At 47.6% G+C, this 19747-nt stretch overlaps 1 protein-coding gene across 6 annotated transcripts in view; it reads right to left on the bottom strand.

Annotated features, from left to right (window-relative positions):
• Positions 1 to 19747, bottom strand: part of UBR4 (ubiquitin protein ligase E3 component n-recognin 4) — a 2945062-nt gene that overhangs the window by 674418 nt on the left and 2250897 nt on the right. The gene's annotated exons all lie outside the window — the stretch shown is intronic.

Raw genomic sequence — 19747 nt, 5'->3', positions numbered from 1 at the left:
CCGCACTCCTCTGGGCTTTCGCTCAATTCTTATGGGGAAACTGACATGCCCTTAAGACAGTCAGTACTGGGAGACTTAGTTTCCCTTAGTCCTTTCCTCATGTTGCAGCTTTTGTGCAACATGAAACAAGAGTGCACTATAACTTACTTTACCGCGCTCTTGGGTCTCTAGTCATTCCAAAGGCCCTAGCCACTCTTTCTGGACTTATTATGAACTGTGCAAAGATGTCACGGACAGAACTGGTGGCAGCTATCGTTTCTCTTGTGTTTTGAACCCTTTTTTCCCATGTTATCCGTGCTTACCGCGTTTGGCACGAATAGGAGGCCTGGCTCCCAAAATGGCCATGCCACGAGCTTCTTTGTCCTGTCCGCTGACTGTCTTGCCCCTTCACCTTCCCCAGGTCGAGCCGACCGGGTCAGTGCTTATTTGGTCATGCACTTTCCAGCGAAACCCCAAAGCTTTCGCGGGCTTCTGCATGCCTTGTGTGTGCCTCCAGGATGTGGGCTGGGATGTCTGATCCCAATACACATCCTGGGTGCCAGAGAGTCTGGAGTGTCCTGAATGCCTGGGACAACCGTGGTCCGTGATAGGTCCACGTATAGTGTGAGTGTTTGTGAGCAGATCTCCCATTGAGTCCCCTCCGTTTTGGCGCGAAGGGAACTTTGGATAAGAGGAGGCTGAAAACACCACTACCATGTCGATCTCCTGAGTTCACACCGAACAAGGGATAAGGAGCCAAGTATCCTGCAACAAGAAGCTGAGTCGAGGAACCGCTGGTGACCCGCTGAAGGTTTGGCACCCTGAGCAGCTGTCGTCCTGCGAGACCCCCCGTTATGCTTGAACTAAAATGGCGCTCGTGCGCAGTGTATTCTGGGAGCGCTCTTAGCCATGATAGATATTTACTTCACGCCGCAGTGAAAAGCTGCACACATTTTGATGAGTGTTAGATTCATGGTGCTGAGGAAAACATGCTTTCCAAACCTGGTATGCGGTCAAGGACATTTCTGCTGGGAAAACTAACTTTGTTATGGTTTGTTACTGTTCTCCGTGGAGCGTGTTTTTAGAGGAGGGAGGCACTCTGCTCATTGAGGGTAGCTCTCGATTGACCCAACAGGCAACCGACGGCTGATCATCAACTGCGCAAGTGCCATTTCCAGAAGGTTCGAGAACTGCCACCCCTTTGCGGAGTGTGTATATATGCGGAAATCCGGAGGTGGTCAGGTGAGACTTCAGCCGGAGAAGGACGCTTACATCCGGCACTCCTGTGAGCTGTGGTGCTCTCGGCCTGGCTGTTCCTGGGGTCTTCCAGCCGCTTCTGGGCGAGATGAGGAATCCTGTTACGCTCACGGTGATGTATTTCCTTTTGAATTCTTTGCTTCTTCTGTGATTTATGTCTATATTACTTCTGGGAGTTATTTCTATGTTATTATTGGTTGCTTCTAAGCTTTGAATAAATAGCCGTATAAGAGCTGATTATCTTGTAAGAGTGTGTGGTTGTGAGTTATTGCGTCTGTCTGCGTTCAAAGTATTTGCTCTGTAATTGCATTGGTGATTTATGTTTTTCCGTGCACTCTGGGGAGAGCAATACAACCCCTCTGCACCGGATCGCCATAGAAGGTCTGCGAAGGTGCATCGACCCATTGGAATAGTGGGATCAACTATTCCCGGCACCTTCATCAAACCCTGCAAGTAAGCCTCTTCGGAAGTGTCCCTGGGCCAACTAGTGGGCTGACCAGCTTACACAGGACGCTTTGCTCTGTCACCGCCGCCGTTTCGGGGAAGCCCTCGAAACTTGGTTTACTGCTTGCTCTGCGTCCCCGGCACCCTCACACCGAATTTCGTACACTTGGCATTCCCAGGTCTGAAGTGAGACGAGTGCGCCCGGACCAGAGTAAACGTGGTTGCCGTGTTGCCCTGCTGTGGTAACAACCTGTGCACGTCCGCTGCATTTGGGACACCCTCGACCCTGCATCCTGCTACACAGAATCTACACGGTGTCGAGACGTCCCGATGATCGCAGCTGAACCTGCCAGCATCGAGAACTGAACTGGAGAAGTCTGGGTCTGCCTGCGTCGGGGACCGGTGAGTAGTCCATACCCCAACCGGTGGCCCCTCGCGCAGGAGCCCGTTTCTTTTCTACCGCTGTTGCGAAATAGCGACTCTATCCCGCACTTTCACCCTGCCTCTGCCCACAAGTGGAGGCCTTGCTTGAGTAGTGGGGGACTTGTTCTGCATCGCTTCATTCACCTTCCTGAACTGCCTGACATCCTTGAAGAGGCCCTCTTTTGTCCATTGGCACAAGCGCGTGCAGGTACTTTTGAGCATAAGGCTCCTCTCATCGTAGGGCTCGGACTTCCTCCTAGTTAGGTGTATTTCTGATGTCGAGCTGGGTCTAATGATTACTTGCACTGCCCGTTTTCCTCCCCATCTAGGTGGTCTACATATTGCGTACTCCTAACTCCTTAGACCCCTCGGTCTTGTATATATATTGTATTGATTGTGATGTGTTGGTTTACTTTAGTATTATTGTGATTCTTTGCTATGGTCGATGTTACAAAGGCCTTGTAATAAATGTGTCTATATTTTTAATATAACACCTGTTTGGAGTAATGTGTAAGTGTCCTTGCTTTGTGTGCTCACTGAGGTCTTTCAGTCACCCTCACCCCTCTTGAGACTTAGTCTTGACCGCCGATATCGCTACCCTGATTGGTCTGGCTTGTCCAGAGGTTACCGTGTTCCAAGAAACTAGGCTAGCCTTCTGAACCTTGGCCCCTCCAGGTCAGAGTTCAGAAATCCATTTTAACAGTGCTAGCTTCTGAATCTGTGTCAAGGAGCCAAGCACAACAACTTTAATTTAATAAATAGGTGTCTTGGGGGGACATAACTCAGTGTAGTACAACTGAGTGTCAAAAACCTCAAGTGTGAATCCGTTTGAATGCATGAATGTACATGTTGTACGAGTGTTAAGGTGCAGCAAGAGTTCACACTCTGCTAGTGCATCTCATCAGCAACAAAGCAAGAGACAAGGAGCATTTTTACCCTAATTCCTCCTACCGATCCATAACTGCTTCCTTACCCTCTATCCGGTGTTCCTACTATCCCGTACCCATCCAATTCGTGGACTCTAACCCTCTTTCTCCATGGTGACTGCACTGTCCTGTGTGCATTAAGTCCCAGGTGCCAAGACCGTCAAGGGGAGGTAGGAGTTTGTGCTGCTTCTGCACTGGACCAATGCTCTACGACAATGAGCCCTTAAAATGAGATACTATAGACCTCCGAAGGAGGTACAATTGCAACACTACAAGTAGGGTCAGAAAAATCTTTTTTTTTTTTTTTTTTAAACCTGTGCAGGAAGAAAAGAATACAGACACAGAGGACCATCACCAAGATAACGTGAAAGAGAAAATGCGCGCCAACTACCGACTTTCTGAACTGGAGGGGAGATGAGGAATCTGCAGGAGAAAAATCCATAGAAACAACATTACGGTAAGTCATTTCTCCTTCAATGGGTTGCCTTTCTCCCGCAGATTCCTCATCTGATAGACTCCCAAAGCAGTAGATGGAGGAGGAGGGCAGAAGAACAAGTTACTCGCTTACCTGGTAACCTTCTTTCGATGGGATGGCCCGACGACGTATTCCATATCTATGACAGTAATCACGGCAGCACAGCTGTGGTGATTACTGTCATAGATTTGGAATACTTCGGAGGACCCAATCCCCTCGAAAGTTATATTAAGAAATTTTGCAGCACTGCCCTGCCAAAACACGCATCAGCTGTACGAGCCACATCCCGACTTTAGTGGTTAGCAGAAGTATGAAGGGATGACCATGTCGCTGCGGGACAAATCTCCTGGACAGGGACTCCCCTCTGCAATGCGGTTGATGCCGAGACTTGTCGAATGGGCCCTGCCGCCTGCTGGTAATTCCTTTCCAGCGCACTGGTAACATTCTGCTATACAGGAATGTATCCAGCGGGATAAAGTCTGCTTAGCTGTGGGTAAGCCCTTATGGGCCAAGGAAAAGGCCACAAAGAGCTGGTCAGCTCTCCTGAAATCGTCTGTCCTTGCAATATAATAATTCAGCGTCCTTTTCGGGTCTAGGCAATGTAACCATTCCTCCTGCTTAGAAGGGCGTGAAGGAGGGTAGAAGCCCAGAAGGTTGATGGACTGTTACAGGTGAAATTCTGAGACCACCTTGGGGAGGAAGCCAGGCCTTATGCAGACTAAAAGCCTCCTGGAAAAAAAAGCAGGAAGGGTGGCTTACAGCATAAGGCCTGCTCTGATGAACTGGAGCCTGAAGGGTTCCACCACCAGGGGACTGTTGCGTTCCGCCTTCCAGGACAGGTCATTGACCACTGACATCAGGTGCCTGAGGAGATCCGAGAGAGAGTGCTGAGGTACTGAGACCACTGACCCCCTCAGGAGCCATTGTAGGGATCTCATGCGCAACCTGGCCTTTTACACTAGAAAAATGCACTAGGCCATGAGACATAAGAGGCGGAGGAAGGAAGCTGCTGGTAGAGTGGCTTGGTTCCGGAACAAGTCAACCATGTGTCAAGTTGACTACTCTCTCCTCAGGAGGGAAGGCCTTCCCCACCCGGGTATCTAGGCCTGCTCTGATGAAGTGGAGCCTCTGGACTGGTGTCATGTGGGACTTCGTGAAATGTAGGGAGAAGCCCAGCTTGTGCAGCAGAAAGCAGGTGTCCTATAAAGGGGACAAGACCTGCACAGCAGACTTCCCTTGGATCAGCTAGCCATACAGATATGGAAATAAGTGGATCCCGAATCTCCTGAGGTGAGCCGCAACTACCGCCATGAGGTTGGTGAAGACCCTTGCGGCGGAAGTTAGACCAAAGGGAAGCACCTTGAACTGATAGTACATTTCCCCTGTGGTGAACTTTAGGTACTTTGTGTGCTTTTGATGGATTGGCACATGGAAATAAGCGTCCTGTAGGTCTATCGACACCAGCCAGTCCTGTAGTTCGAGAATGTGGAGAATCTCTCTCAACGTGACCATCCTGAATTTGTCTTTCCTCAAGAACTTGTTCAAGGCCCTGAGGTCCAGAATGGGACAGAGACCACCTGCCTTCTTAGGTACTAGGAAATACCGGGAATATCAACCCAATTCTCTCTTCTCTGGAGGTAATTCTTCCAAGGCACCCTCCAACAACAGGGCTCCCAGTTTTCCCTGGAGCTCCTGTCCCGGTCGCAATGGGGGTGGGAGCGGTCTGTCCGGTGGTTTTCTTACAAATCGCAGACAAGCCCACTGAATGAGTTGAAGAGCCCAGGCAAAGGAAGTAATTCCCTGCCACTGAGGCAAACACTCTGTCAACCATCCTTTAACAGGTGTGCTGTGAGAGGGGAAGATCAAAGTGGCTTTGGAAGCTGGGTCGCCCCCGTCGCCGATGTTACCTGCTGGCCATTAGAAACCCCTCTGCCCCTTTCAGAGTGTGAGAAACGCATCAGCCCCTGACTGGCCGGTGGAAGCTGTACTCTCCAGCCATAAGGAGCATATCTCCTGTAGCCTCATGCCCTAGTGGTGAAGCTAAAGGCAGGTTTGGCCGGCTGCGCAGCTATGCCCAAGGAAACAGCGATTTTGGATTCCTTACTTTTTTGTAAGGAATCATCGGCTTTCTGGCAAAATAGAAGATCGCCCTCAAAGGGCATGTCCAGAAGCTTGACTTGGACATTAGGTGAAAACCAGATGTTTTTAAATAGGCCAGTCTTCTTAGTGCTATGGCGAAGCCATAGATCGGCCTAAACAGTCGGCGATGTCCAGGCCTGTTCACAGCGACTGTCTGGCCACCTCTTTCCCATACTCCACTAGCTGTAGGAAGCCCTCATGCATTTCTCCTTCTGGGACATACTGTGCAGCATTTTCAACTGGTGTCCATAGGCCAAAGGAGTACTTGGCAAGACTGCTTGCCACATTTGTAACTTTTAGGGCCATACTGCCTGAAGTAAATGCTTTCTTTGCCAAGGCATCAACTTTTTTTGCTTCCCTGTCAGGAGGCAGAGTGGACGTGGAAGACGCCGGTCTCGATGAGACAGTAGCAGCCTGCATAAAAGGGTGAGAGGAGAGGTATGAATGGTCTCCTCTAGCCAGCCTGTATTTCTCGGAAATTGTGGAGCTGACGGGAGGAATGGAACAAGGGTTTTGCCACGTAATTGTTAAGGGATCGGCAATAGCAGGGTTTAAGGGCATATTACATTTTGTGGTGAGGTCTTCATTTAAAATGTCAGTAAGGTCATAACCTTCTATGGGCCCCACTGATGAATGCAATCCCAGGGTGTCAACCCTGTCGCTGGCGTCATGGAGGTCTTGAGCCAGCTGCAAAAGCTGATTTTGGTCATCAAAATAATCGCCCCTCCTGAACCCAAGTAAATAGGGTCGAAATCCCCCTGATCATCTGCATCATTACTGCTAAGGATACCTGCCATAGTATCTAAAAACTCGGACCGGAGCTGTGGGGTTAAAATTTCCTCAAAAACCGTCGATGGTTTGTCTCTGGGTGCAGATATGGTGGATGTCATGTCGATCGGGATCGAGACGTTGTAGCGTCGACATCCTTGGATGCATGGGGTTGATCTAGCTTCTTTTGAAACACTTTCAGTGTCGAATCAGGGCGAACATTGTCGGTCCCAAGGCACTAGAGGGGTTGGATCACCGAGGGTCGCTCTTGGCTCCGAAGCCTGCTGTGTGGGGGGGTTAAACACATCGACTACAGCATGCTTTTTGAACATGTCAAGCATGGAGGATTTGAAATCCTCCCACTCTTGGTGGGTGGTAAGCCCAGTTGACGGCTTACCTTTAACCATCGACGAATCGGAGTACCGGCAGTGATGCCTTTTCTTTCCGGATGAGAAAGAGTGGTTCCAAGAGTGGGACCGTTTCTTCTTCCGCCTATAGTCTTTTTCGGGGGTGTGCCCCTCAGTTTCGGCATCTGAAGACCGAACCGTCAACCGCGCCAGTGATTTAGACGGCAGTCGACCCTGAGCGAGTTTAGCAGCTCCATCGTGTAGGGATTTGGGTTGCATTTTGGCACACAACGGACACCCTTCAGTCCTGTGACCTGTGCCGAGGCACCAGAGACACAACTTGTGTGGGTCAGTGATGGACATCTTGGTGACACAATCGGAACATTGCTTGAAAACTGATACCCGAGCACCAACACCTCGCGTCGAGGATTTGAAAAAGGTACAAAGGTTTTCTGATGAAATCGTCGAGTGAGTCGAAGACTTGCCTATGTTCCCAAGCAGCGTGTTAGGAGGTTGGGGCATAGTGACGTGGTATTTATACGATGCCTGATGTCACGTCCGGAGCCGATGACCAGACACTGAGCAATACCAATCGACGGCCAGGTCAAGGTCCACTATGTCCCCTGTTGAACATTTTCCAAAGTTCAGATGAGGAATCTGCAGGAGAAAAACAATCCATTAAAGGCTTTTGGCAGCCCCGAGAAGAATTGACGTTCGCAGTGATGAAAAGCCAAGATGGACTCTGGGGTGAAATCAACCAAGTACTTTGTATTTTAGTTTCTCTTTACGAGGGTTTGCAGCGGGAATCTAAATCCAACTCTGTTCTCTTGGATTCTTTATTGTTTAAATTTGACAATATAAACGTGCATGTAGCCGCTAAAGAATTTTTGTTTTATCACAAGAAAGACTTATTACAACCTTCAAATCCTATGCAGCCCGCTTCTTGTGTGTAAGGTGACTGTCTCACAGGATCGGGCTAGTTTAGTGGAGCCAGAGTAAGGCTCTTGTGCTGGGCTGACTCTGCAAGACTCTGAAGAGTATAATCCACGAGTTGTACCTACTGAATCACAGTCCTTGCAAACTGGGGGTTCTGCATTAAATACAAATGTTATCTGTGTTGATGATTTGATAAGTGGAGGCACCTAAAATGAATGCTGGGCTACTAGTGCTTCTGTGCTCCTCAGACCTCCTTTGAGACACAACAACTGTAGTGTTCAAGCAAAGAAGGCTGCCTCGATTAACGTTCCTACAATTTACTCTTCATCTGATCCATGTGTTGTCAATTTAGTTGAGCTTACGTATGATACCAGTAGTGAGTCTTCAGTTTATATGGCGTCTTTACCGGTGGCGATACTGGCCTGTTCGAATGAGACTGTAATTTGCCCTGATGCATTAAAAGTTATCGCTGTCCCAGGTGGCCCTTTGTTGAGTAGAGCCTCTGCAGTTGATCCAGCTCCTATTGATGTACCAAATCAAAGCTTGCGTTTTCCCTCAACAACGGTGGTCTCCCCATGAGCTTGGCACTGGGCCCACAACCATCAAGTCAGGTTAATGGGCCGATGGTTGTCAGCACAGGACATCAAATGAACTTATCCGACGCCTTGCAAGGCTCTCTCCGGATTAGTACTTTCAATCTTTTGTCTGTTGGCCCAAGGGGACTCCAGCTCTGGTGTTGACTAGAAAGAAAAATGTCTTCCAAGTGAGATTACAGCCTTGACTGACGTCTCTTCTAAGGATCACGATAGGATTGATTATATTGATCTGTATAGAACGGACCGATCAGTTATATTTGTGAAGTCCAAAATTGTGTCGAATTGAGGCCACTCCTATTCCCTTGCCTTTTTCTCATGGAACACACGTAATCAGCATCTTTTTAACAGTTCTGACTTTGGTCTCTGGCTCAAGAACGACACTATTACCACCTTCCAAGAAACATGGCTCAAGTCTCGCCCTCTTTGGATTGTTACGTTGTCTACGTTCAAGGTGCTCGGCAGGGGGAACTGGGGCGCCCCTATTGTTGTCTTTTAACCATGGTGAGATCTTGTATCGAAGTTAGGGGGATTGATAATTATGACATCAGTTATGGTACCAGGGCCACACAGGTTGAGAACCGCAGAGAAAGTTGTTTCCATCTGTTGATTATCAACGCGTCTGGCCTCATCCCAATGTGTGAAGAATTCGACCTTATAATGTTGTTCGTGAACAAGTGGATTAACAAATTCCCTGGTGGACACGTTATACCTTTGGGTGACAAACTCTGACTGCATTCTTTGCCATCCTTTGTGTGAATGTGAGGATTTGAGAAATCCGCAAAATCTTAAACTTATTAATGGCAGAAGGTGGCTCAAAGGGTTAACTGGTCTGGGCCTGATTCCTTTGAATGGGTCTGTGGTTGGAGACATTCCTCCCTATTCCACTTGGTCTAACAAGATTGCCCATTACATCATTGATAATATCTTTGTAGGCACCTGCTTATTAGAGAAATGTTCTTTGCTGAAAATGATTCCAACCGATATGAGCAACCATTCCATGCTCATGACTCATTTTGTTTGTTTGTTTATTCATTTGTATAGCACTCCAGACCCGAGGGTATCCGGGCGCAAAGGTTACAAGGAAATTCTCAGCTTAGTTACACAGAAATTTATACAATATGGACATAGAAAGATGCTAGATAGATTTACATTACATACATATATAAGGCGAAAACAAGGAGAGCAGGGAATTCTAATCTTAGTTACACAGATAATTTTACAATATGTACATGTATAAATGCTAGATAATTTTGACTATATATATATATATATATATAGTGAAGACAGGTAGAGCAGATAGTATACAATATAATGCATTGCAGATGCATACATATGGTGAACATACGAGAGGAGTGAGGCCAAGTAGGGGATACCAATGACATCATTATGGCCCTCATGGGGTGTACTGAGTTAGGCCCAGGAATCCCAGGAGGAAGGTGAGGAGCTAGTGAGAGGTAGGGGATTAGTGATCAGTAGATTTCAGCCAGTTAGTGCAGTTATTTCTGAAGTTCTGGAAAGATTGATCTTCCCGGATTGAGGGTGGCAGAGAATTCCGAAGCAGGGCCTCTTTGAAGGGAAAGCTGCTACCTCCCACTTTAGCTAGTTTGAAGCTGGGGACCTGGAGGCAATTAGTGTAGGCGAGTCTGGAGGGTCTGGTGGAGGTACTTCTGTGGAAACGCTCCGATAGGTAGCTAGGGGCAGCGTTGTTCAAGGATTTATAAGTAAGGGACGCCGTTTTTTACTTGATTTTGTCATTTGTGGAGAGAACGTTTATGACGCTTGATCTCAGAAATATGGTCCTCCTTGCTGCTCCAAGGGCAGCTCTAAGGGCATTATTTTGGAGTGTTTGGATTTACTTGATGAGTGCTTTGTTAGAGCCAATGCACAGGGCGTTACAGTAGTCAAGCCTGGACAGAATGAGGGCTCTGGCCAGGATGATGCAGCTGTTGTTGGACAGGAAAGGTTTGCCGGTTCTGATAAGTTTACAAGTGTAAGCTGTGGTGGAGGCCAGGGTATTAACTTGTTTGGTGAAGGAGAGGGTTGACTTGAGGTAAATTCCAAGTGGTTTCACCTCGTTGGCTGCTTTAATGATGTTGCCATCGATTATGAAAGAGGCGTATTGATGCATTAGTTTCTTGAGGTTGGTGGGGGTGCCCAGGATGATGATCTCTGTTTTATCATCATTTAGACATAGACCGTGAGTAGCCATCCATGCCTGGATGGATGATGAGATAAATTCTATTTAGAAAGGCCAAATCCTTGTCGTAATCCCCTGAAAGTGGGAGGAGAATCTGTGTATCATCTGCATAATTAGTGTAGGTGATATTTCTTTGTTACTTCAAAAATAAATAAAAACAAATTGCGGTCCTGGCTGAGAACCCATGCCATTGCTATGGCAAATCAGCTATTGAGGGCTGACACGCGTCTCGGTAGATTTTCCTTGTTGCCTTGCATTCGCTTTTTTACGAAAGGAAAATTGCACCGAAGATCCTATATAGAATCGAAATTTATGATCTGACCGTCTGAGTGTAATTGAAGCCCTGATCTGGAGGAAAGTCTTCAGTGTCCCTGGCACCGTCCCTCTCCTAGCAATGCGATATGAGCTGGTATAGTCTTGTTGAAAGCTAGAGCACAGTGGAAGTGTCTATCACTCCATAGGAACATTTTGCTGCCCAGGGAAGGATCTTTGTGGAACTGAAGGAACATTTGTTGAAAAAAGGATGTGGAGTGCTGCAAGAATTTGATGAGTTTTGTACAGCTTTAATTATTGAATGTGGTTGCACTGTGAGCGATTTGATGGGTAATCAAACTAAAGTAAAACATGCATAACTTTGACTGGATTCATACTGTTGATGGTTTACATCAGTATGCCTAACTGTCACTTGCAGGATGATCATAAGAGATTGGGGATATCAGACCCCTTTTTGGCAATCTATCCTGATAAGAGTACCCCGCGTTTATTTCTTTGGTTTCGATGGACCCTTGTGCTCACCAAGGAAGTCTTGGTCCGATATGGGCTGGTTCAGGAAGTGTGTGCATCCTGCAGGTTCTGTCAGGATAAAGATCAATATGAAACTCTCAAGCATTTGTTGGTCTACCGTCCTGTGGTTAATGGATTGAGGTGGAATTTTTTAAAACAATTAACTGACCTGTTAGCTTGGGGAGAAAATTAACTAAGGTGGCAATAGCTGGTTTTACTACTTCTGTTCTTTTGGCAGTCACTTCAAGCATTGAATATTTAAACAGTGCATACAAATTAATTGTGATTCTTTTGATGTTTACATTTTTCTTTTTTTATATCTAAGTTTTGAGCTTATCATGTAATAGTCTATTCTAATGTTTAAAGTTTGAAATCTTTTTCGTTTCTTTTGTAAAGGTTATTTTTTTTAACCATATAAAAATATAAATATACAGAAGCAATTTTCAAATCCTGTATCGCAATGCCTAAGTGTTCACACCAACTCACATGGGGAAAAAAGATATACGGGAATGCTTTGCTGCATCTAGTATTGACCCCTGCAAGATACCTCCTACCACTTGTCAGCAATTACAAGAGATGGAAAGCGACGGACTTGAAATAAGTGATGATATGAACAGTCTGGACAGGATGAGTAGACTATTTTCTGAATCAGATCATAACCATCAATATGCACCTATGGAAGCCGACAAAGAGGGCAAACACAGAAGGCTTAATGGGGAGCATCTGAGCCACATGCATTACCCTCCGCACACAAAACAAGATAGGGGCTTAACAGCAACTATTATTAACGTGGAAAAGATGGACTTGATCAACACCTGAGACACTCAATAATAATGAACAACTGATAAGGATCCGAGCATTCACATCAAAAGCCTTTTACATTACCAGTCAATGCACCCTTAATCGCATGGCCATACTATCGCAATTTCATTTATTATACCCTTTACGGCTGATAAACCCGGACGATATAAAAACAGCAGACCAGCCAGAAGAGGTGTACCTGGCAGAAGCCAAGGTTTACTTCTATTCAGAAACTGTCGAGGCGATGGTCTTGGTGCATCAAGGAGAGTTTCTAAAACTGGGATATGTATCTGAGGATATCATTAATGCAAGCCTATGCCCTTGGAAAGCACAGGGCAGGTACATGGCCAATAAAAGCCAAACTTCCCAGTCTGATGAAAACTTGACAGTGAGAATTACCAGAAACATTGTAAGGACGACTCACGTCAAGGTATCACTACCAATCCAGCACCCCAAACCTGAGAGATGACTGGCCATGGCTGGCGGGTGTGTTCCTAGACCCTAATAGCCAGACCCGAGTGCTCTCTTGGTACACCAGATGGCACTCCCACTATATGGATCGGAGGGCATCTTGAGACATCTTGGAAAATATGTTATAGTAGTGCTAAAAGAGACATGGGCAGTAGATCCCTTGATCTCAGATGGAAGAAATCAATTCCAAATCCAGGCCAGGCAAGGTCCCCCTGGCCGCCCCAAGGGAGAACTACTAATAAGTGTTTCCAATTACCTTACAGTGAAGCAAGTAATTAATACCCCAAATTACCTGTTAGTGGGCATTATCGACATAATCTGGCTAGGTGAGGCAAACACAATTTGACCATAGTGATAAATATTTATGACCCGCCAGGTATGGAACACACTGAAGAAATGATGGCAAATATTAACTCGCACTCCATACCTATAATGATTCCCGGAGATTTGAATGGTTAATTATCGCACTCTACAACAAATGAACTAGAGACAACGTTGAACATCCCGAAGGCACACCTCAAGCAAATCGCATGAAATGCTAAGGGTAAAAAATTGAATGATTATCTGACAATGCATGGTTTGTTATGTTAATTGGTAGAAGCTCCTAGGACACCCCTGGTGGTATCATGAGAATAACAGACAGCAGTTCCTCCATATTGGACTACTGTTTTATATAGGCACAACACCAGTGCCTTATTCTAGAACTTAAAATCGGAGGAAGAGAAGAAAGCGACCATCTACCCTTACAGGTGGCATGTCTCTCTTCGGATATAACGCAAGAGACCAAATTGGCACGATTGAGCTAAAAAAAAAATCACTTGGAAACCACATAAGCTGGAGCATGCTGATGCATGCTTCATGAGAGTAAGCGAGGGGATACTCCTTAGAGGTAAATCAAAGACCGCTCTTACTAACCATGGTGCACACAAGATGACAGCTACTGCTGCGCCCATATGGGAAGAATGAGGCTCTCCTCTCCAAAGTTATCGCCCATACGTTACCCAATATTTGCCATAATAATTGACAAGTTAACCAAAAGAATTTGTAAAGGCAACACACATTCACCCATATGATCGCCATATTCACGACATGAAACAAACTCTTAGAAAAGATTTGCTAACAACCCTGAATGAAAATGCGGATCTAACGACAGTAAACAAGTGCAAAGTCTTAAAAACATGATATTGCCAATGAATGTGATCTTGCAACTGCAAACTAAAACGTGCGAGATGGAGAGGCTTACTAAGTATGCTTAGAAATAATGGTGCACAAACATTCTGTAAATTTTAACCAGCTGGTGGGAGCCTCTAGTAAAGCTTGGATGAACTATATTAAGAACATTCTAGATAAAGACGTGGGATCAAAAGAAGGACAGACATGGGCAACCAAATAATTGACTCTCAAATGTAACATAAGGGATATTGCCAAGCACATCACAGCTAGCAAAGGCTCTCGAGCACCTGGGCGGCATCAGCACCTCCATAATGAAAATTAACCTGGGCAGAAGGAGTGAATTATTATATCAGTTATTCTCAGCCATCAGTGATACTCATTGCCTTCCGGACACCTGGAATAAAAGTAGAAGAGTACCCTATTATAAACGAGGCCGATATCGGAAACAGGTATCGTATATTGTATATGTTCGATGCACCAGCACATTTTTGACTCGTAACACATACTCTAAACCAACAGGGATTCCACAAGCACTATGCTACCGTTGACAACCTAATGATACTTACTACCTTAGTGGAGAGTACTTGGAGCATCTGCAATCAAACTGTATATGCAGCTTCTGTAGTTTTCAGCTCTTCTACAGTGAATTGGCAGAGAGGGACCAGAATCCGCCAACCTAAGCATAGCCAATCCCAGGGTGAGAGAACACGCCTGCTCCAGCCAGGTACACAAACCACTAAAGTAAACAGAGGAAAACTGCCACCCATCAACATACCAGCCAACTAGGCAGACTAACGACAATAACGAAAACAAAAATAATCCTAGATGTGGAGGAAAGACAAAGAGGTAAGAAAGAAATAAATAGTTCCTCACCGTAGTGACTAACATACTCTTAGTCCATAGTCCCCTTTCCTCCATACTGCATGGGCGTCTATCGCTAGGGACGGGAGACGGAACACTTTTCAGCAGAAAATACCTTCTTCCCCTTTAAATTTAGAGGCGCAGCTCTAGGAGCATGTGCTCCCCTGACTCAGCCCACCGGCGCCATACCTCAGGCCGAAGGAGTGGCCCAGGCAGCCACCCTGCTGATCTGATGACCTGCCACGGCACCTGTCACTGGAATGCGACGGCTGTGGCCTTGGCTCTGACAGAGTGGGCATGTATGTTAAGTGGAAGTGGTTTGAGCTGCCCCTCATAGGCCTCCTTGATGGCCGAAACCATCCACCTTGCTATAGAGGCCTTGGATGTCCGATGCCTGGGCCTTGACCCCCCGAATGTTTCAAAAAGAGCATCCGACTTGCGGAAGCTCTTGGTCCTGTCCAGATAAAATTTCAGAGCGCATCTGACATCCAGACAGTGCAAGACCCTTTGAGCATCGTCCTTAGTGTTACCTACTTTTTGGGATGGAAGGGAGAGACTACTTTAGGTAGGAACGCAGGATGCGTTCTCAAGACCACCTGATCATTGTGAAAGGTAGTATTGGGTTCTGAAGCCACCAGTACCTGAATCTCGCCGACTCTACGAGCTGAGGTGAGACCCATCAACAAAGCTGTTTTAGTGGTGACCAGTCCGATGACCGCGGATGCCATTTGTTCGAAAGGCTTGTGCGCCATGGCGCCCAAAACTATATTGAGATCCACACGGGTGTGGTTTCTTGATGGGCAGTTAGAGCCTGATGAGGCCCGCCAAATGTCGTTTAACCACCGGGTTGGCAGAGGAGAAGACCTTATAGGCCCCTATGGCTGCCAAATAGGTGCGGCATGTGTCCACTTGCACCCCTGAGTGAGCGAGATGTACAGAGAAGGAGAGCACATTGTCCAATCTAGGGGGTCGATCTCCTTAGAGTCCGCCCAGTGACAGAACCTAGTCCTTTTACTCTTGTACTGGCTTCTGGTAGCCTTGCTCAGAGCGTCCTGAATGATGTCTAGGTTAGCCTGTGTCAGGCTTAGATGCTTCAGTGTGACCTGCTCAGGAACCCCGCTGCTAGGGCTAATTTCTGTGGGGTTGGGTGGGGTGGATGAGCCTGCCCCTCTGCTGTGCCAGAAGATGAACTGAGCCCAGCGGCAGGTGAATGGGTGGCCTGTCCGAGAGGCTGAGGCGCTCCGAGAACCATAGTCTCACCGGCCACCAAGGAGCTATCAGAATGATGCGAAGGTGAAGAGATTCTCTTATCTTGCAGATCATCCTGTGGACCATGAGTGTGGGCGGGAAGGCATACGCTGTCATGACATCCCACTGTCTCTGGAATGCGTCGCCCAGGGAGCCGGGACCCTGCCCCTGCCAGGACGCGAACTGCTGGCCCTTTTTGTTGGCCCAGGAGGCAAAAAGATCCACCTGCAGGAACCCCCATCCGCTGAAGATCCCGAGCAGGACTTGATCGTTCAATTGCCATTCGTAATTGTCCACTCTCCGGTTAGACTCCCCCGGGAGGTGGATGGCCGTCAGGTAAATGTTGTTCTCCAGGGCCCATTGCCACATCCTGATCGTTAGGCTGCACAGCGGAGGGGACCAGGTACCGCCCTGCTTGCTGACATACAAAATGCTGGTGGAGTTGTCCGTTTGGATGAGGATGACCTTGCCTCCAATGAGCGGAAGGAAATCTTTGAGAGCTAGCCAGATGGCTTTCAGCTCCAGCCAATTGATATGAGACTCCTGCTTCTGAAGGGTCCAGACTTCATGGACACTGTGGTTGTCCAGAGTGGCCCACCAGACTTCCAGGGAGGAAATCCATGGTGATGGTGACCTGCGGGGCCAGCTGGTGGAAGGGCTTGCCCGTCGCAGGTTGCAGTCCCTAGACCACCATGTGACATCCGGGTGGAGAGAAGGAGTTATGCTGACAAGCTCTGCGTGGGTGCCCCACTCCTGATTCCATAAGGCTACGAAGTGCAGCTGTAATCTCCTCATCTTGAGCCTCGTGTGAGGTACGGCCAGTAGGAACGCTGCCATGATACCTGGTACCACCAAGCCGAAGTCGCTTCTCGGGTGAGGAAGTGAGTAGTGGCCCTCTTGATGAGCATGATCTTGTCCTCTGCGGGGAAAACTATTTCGGAGCTTGTGCCCCATATGAGACCCAAAAAGGTCAGCCTCTGTGTAGGCTGCAGCTACTTCTTGAGGTTGATGGAAAATTCCAGCTCATGGAGTGTTATCATAAGGGCGGAGGAACTGTGCTATACCGCCTCTGGAGATCTCCCCCTGATGAGCCAGTTGTCCAGGTACGAGTAGACGTGGTAGCCCTGGGCCCTGAGGAGGGCTGCCACTGCAGTCATCAGACTGGTAAATACCCTGGGGGCTGAGTTGAGGCCGGAGGGTAGCACCTTGTACTGGAAATGGCAGCCTGTGATCCTGAACCGCAGGCAGGAGCGATGAGGCTGCCAAATGGGGATGTGTAGATAAGTTTCCTTTAGATCCAGGGAGCACATCCAGTCTCCCCGCACAGTGTCGCCGCAATGAGTGATGGCGTAACCATCTTGAATTTTTGAAGAGGAAGGGAGAGGATGAGGGTGGAGAGGTCAACACAACTCTCAGGCTAGGCTAGTTCTTCTGTATGGCGAAAATCCTGGAGTAGAAGCCCAAGCCTCGCTTGGAGGCTGGGACTTCTTCCAATGCCTGGCTCTCGACGAGCGACCAAATTTCAGTCAACAGAGTTGCTGTCCCAATCTGTAGGAGGGAAGGAGGGAGGAGAGAGAGGAATAGGAAGGCAGTACCCCATGGATACTATGGAGAGGATCCAGGGGTCCACTAACGTCTGACGCCAAAACTGTGCGTGAAGGGCAAGCCTGCCCCCCACTGGAGACACGTGTACCCGAAGGGGAGCGTCATGCCTTCTTTCCATCTGAGGCTGATTTGGAGGAGGGGAACCGAAAAAAGCCCTTGCTCCCCCCCTTTTGTTGTTTGCGCCGGTGATGACTGAGAACGGTCAGGCTGTCTGGACCTCCGTTCTTGGAAGCCCTGGCACATGCCGAACACCCCCCCGCCCCCCTCGTCGGAGCCTTGATGCGACTGGTTGTACACCTTGGGCGTGGCCTTCGTAAGGATAAAGAGTTTGCAGTTTGTGAACTGTTTTTCTTTTTATCTAGCCCCTCATTGATGGTGGGGTGAAAGAGGTCACCACCCTCTAATGGAAGGTCCAATATGCGTTTCTGGATGTCTGGGTTGAATTTAGTAGCCCGAAGCCAGGCAGTCCCTCGCATTTCCGTGGCCAGAGGTGTCGATGTGGGCCACGGTGGACTCCAAGATGCCCTGTGCCACCAATTTAGCCCCTGCCAGTCCCTCCTTGAAACGTGCCTGGCTCTGCACTGGAGGTTCTGGAAGTAAGTTGGCTATTTCCTGCCAAAGCCTCTGGTTAACGGCTGCCAGCATGGCATCCGTGTTGGATTGACAAAGATGCAGCAAAGCGTTGGAATAAAGCTTCTTCCCGTACACCTCCTAGATCTTCTCCTCCTTGCCTAGCAGTGCTGAGGACGAGGTGGCCAAGAATGACTAAGGCTATGAGTAGAGTGACGCCGCAGCGATCACCGAAGAGTGCGGTGGAGGGTGTGCCGACAGCAAGAGTGGATCCCCCTCCATTTGCCTATACTTGCTGTTGAGGCGGAGATTGACAGGCGGGGCCGTGTGGGGTTTGAGCCACACCTTTTTGGTCAGGGCGACAACGTCCTTCTGCATCAGGATCCCCGTTCTAGCCACAGGGCGTAGAGTGACGACCTCAGCAAGGACCCCTGCCTCCGGTTGTTCGACCTTGGGTTGAGGAAGGCCCAAGTACTCTGCCAGACCTGCGAGCCATTCATGGAAGGCCTTGATGGACGATGATGGTCCTTCTTCATAGTGCCAGTATCGTTCAGCTGTCCAGTACCAGGACCTGACTAACCAGAAAGCAGACTTACTAAATCCTGAATCTAAAATTGATCTCTGGACCAGTGAGACTCCTGCCGCCCCCTCCACAACCCCCACCCACTCAGATGGAATCAAGATGCAAAGTAAGTGGCAGACAAGGAAAGGCAGTTAAAAAACATGTGCTTTTGGAGAAAGTCTAATTCAACCCTAGAAATTATAATTAGTTGTAACACGAGCAGACTGAAACAATCGGTCATTGAGCTTTCCGCAACTGCGAGGCATTTTGAGAACTGTATCTGGCATTGTCCTACTCTAAATGTGGAGTTCTTATTGCTGCAACCTAAGCCTCTGATGAAAAGCTGTACACAGCTTGAAACACGTGTCAGGCTTCTCTTCGCACAAACAATAAAGGCTTTTCTTTGCACAAGCAACTAATTATAATTTCTTGGCGCAGTGAGACTGGGAACATCTGTTTTTCTTCAACTATTCCTGTGGATGTGTATTGGCAGTACACCCACACCGCCCAGATACCCGCAGCCTTGATGTTTATTTTCTTAATCACTGTATAAGCGCTGTGGACTCGTGACTTTTTCTGCCATTACTTTGTTCTTGTCTATTTCAATCCTATATAGACCAGAGTGATGTGTGTAGTTACAGAGAAGACCTGAACTACGGTTGAGCAAAATCAATCTGGCAAGAGGTGACAAGACTCCTGTTAGACAGCAGATGAGGCCAGAAGCTTTGCAGATAGACTTTCCATCTACAGCTTGGGGCTTAATTATTGGCATTATGGAAATGCCAATTTTATATTCCCCATCGCACAAGACAGGCCTATACAAACAACCCAACATAAAAAATCATAATCATGCCTGACCCATGATACAACACCTCAAACCGTCTTAAACAATTGCATGTAAGCAAAACCTTTTTGGATCCATTACATATTGCATAATCATCTTGGCACATTGAAAAGGTCCAACAATTGCAGCCAAATCAAACACCTCTTAAAATATACTTTCCTGATTATATACCTCCAGAACCTCATGTGCATCGCCATTCACCGTTCCAAACATACCAGCTCTGTGACACATCCTAAATTAACCATGCTCCCTCACATACATACACAACTACCTTGTCTGTGCTATATACCCTACAAACATTCCAGTCATATAATCCAACTAACCCATCACAGCCCCATTAAA

Source organism: Ambystoma mexicanum, chromosome 8, assembly GCF_040938575.1.
Source record: "Ambystoma mexicanum isolate Mex_15411 chromosome 8, UKY_AmexF1_1, whole genome shotgun sequence".
NCBI classification, from domain to species: Eukaryota; Metazoa; Chordata; class Amphibia; order Caudata; family Ambystomatidae; genus Ambystoma; species Ambystoma mexicanum.
Note: the sequence above shows the minus strand (reverse complement) of the source record. Positions and strands in the feature narration are given on the sequence as shown.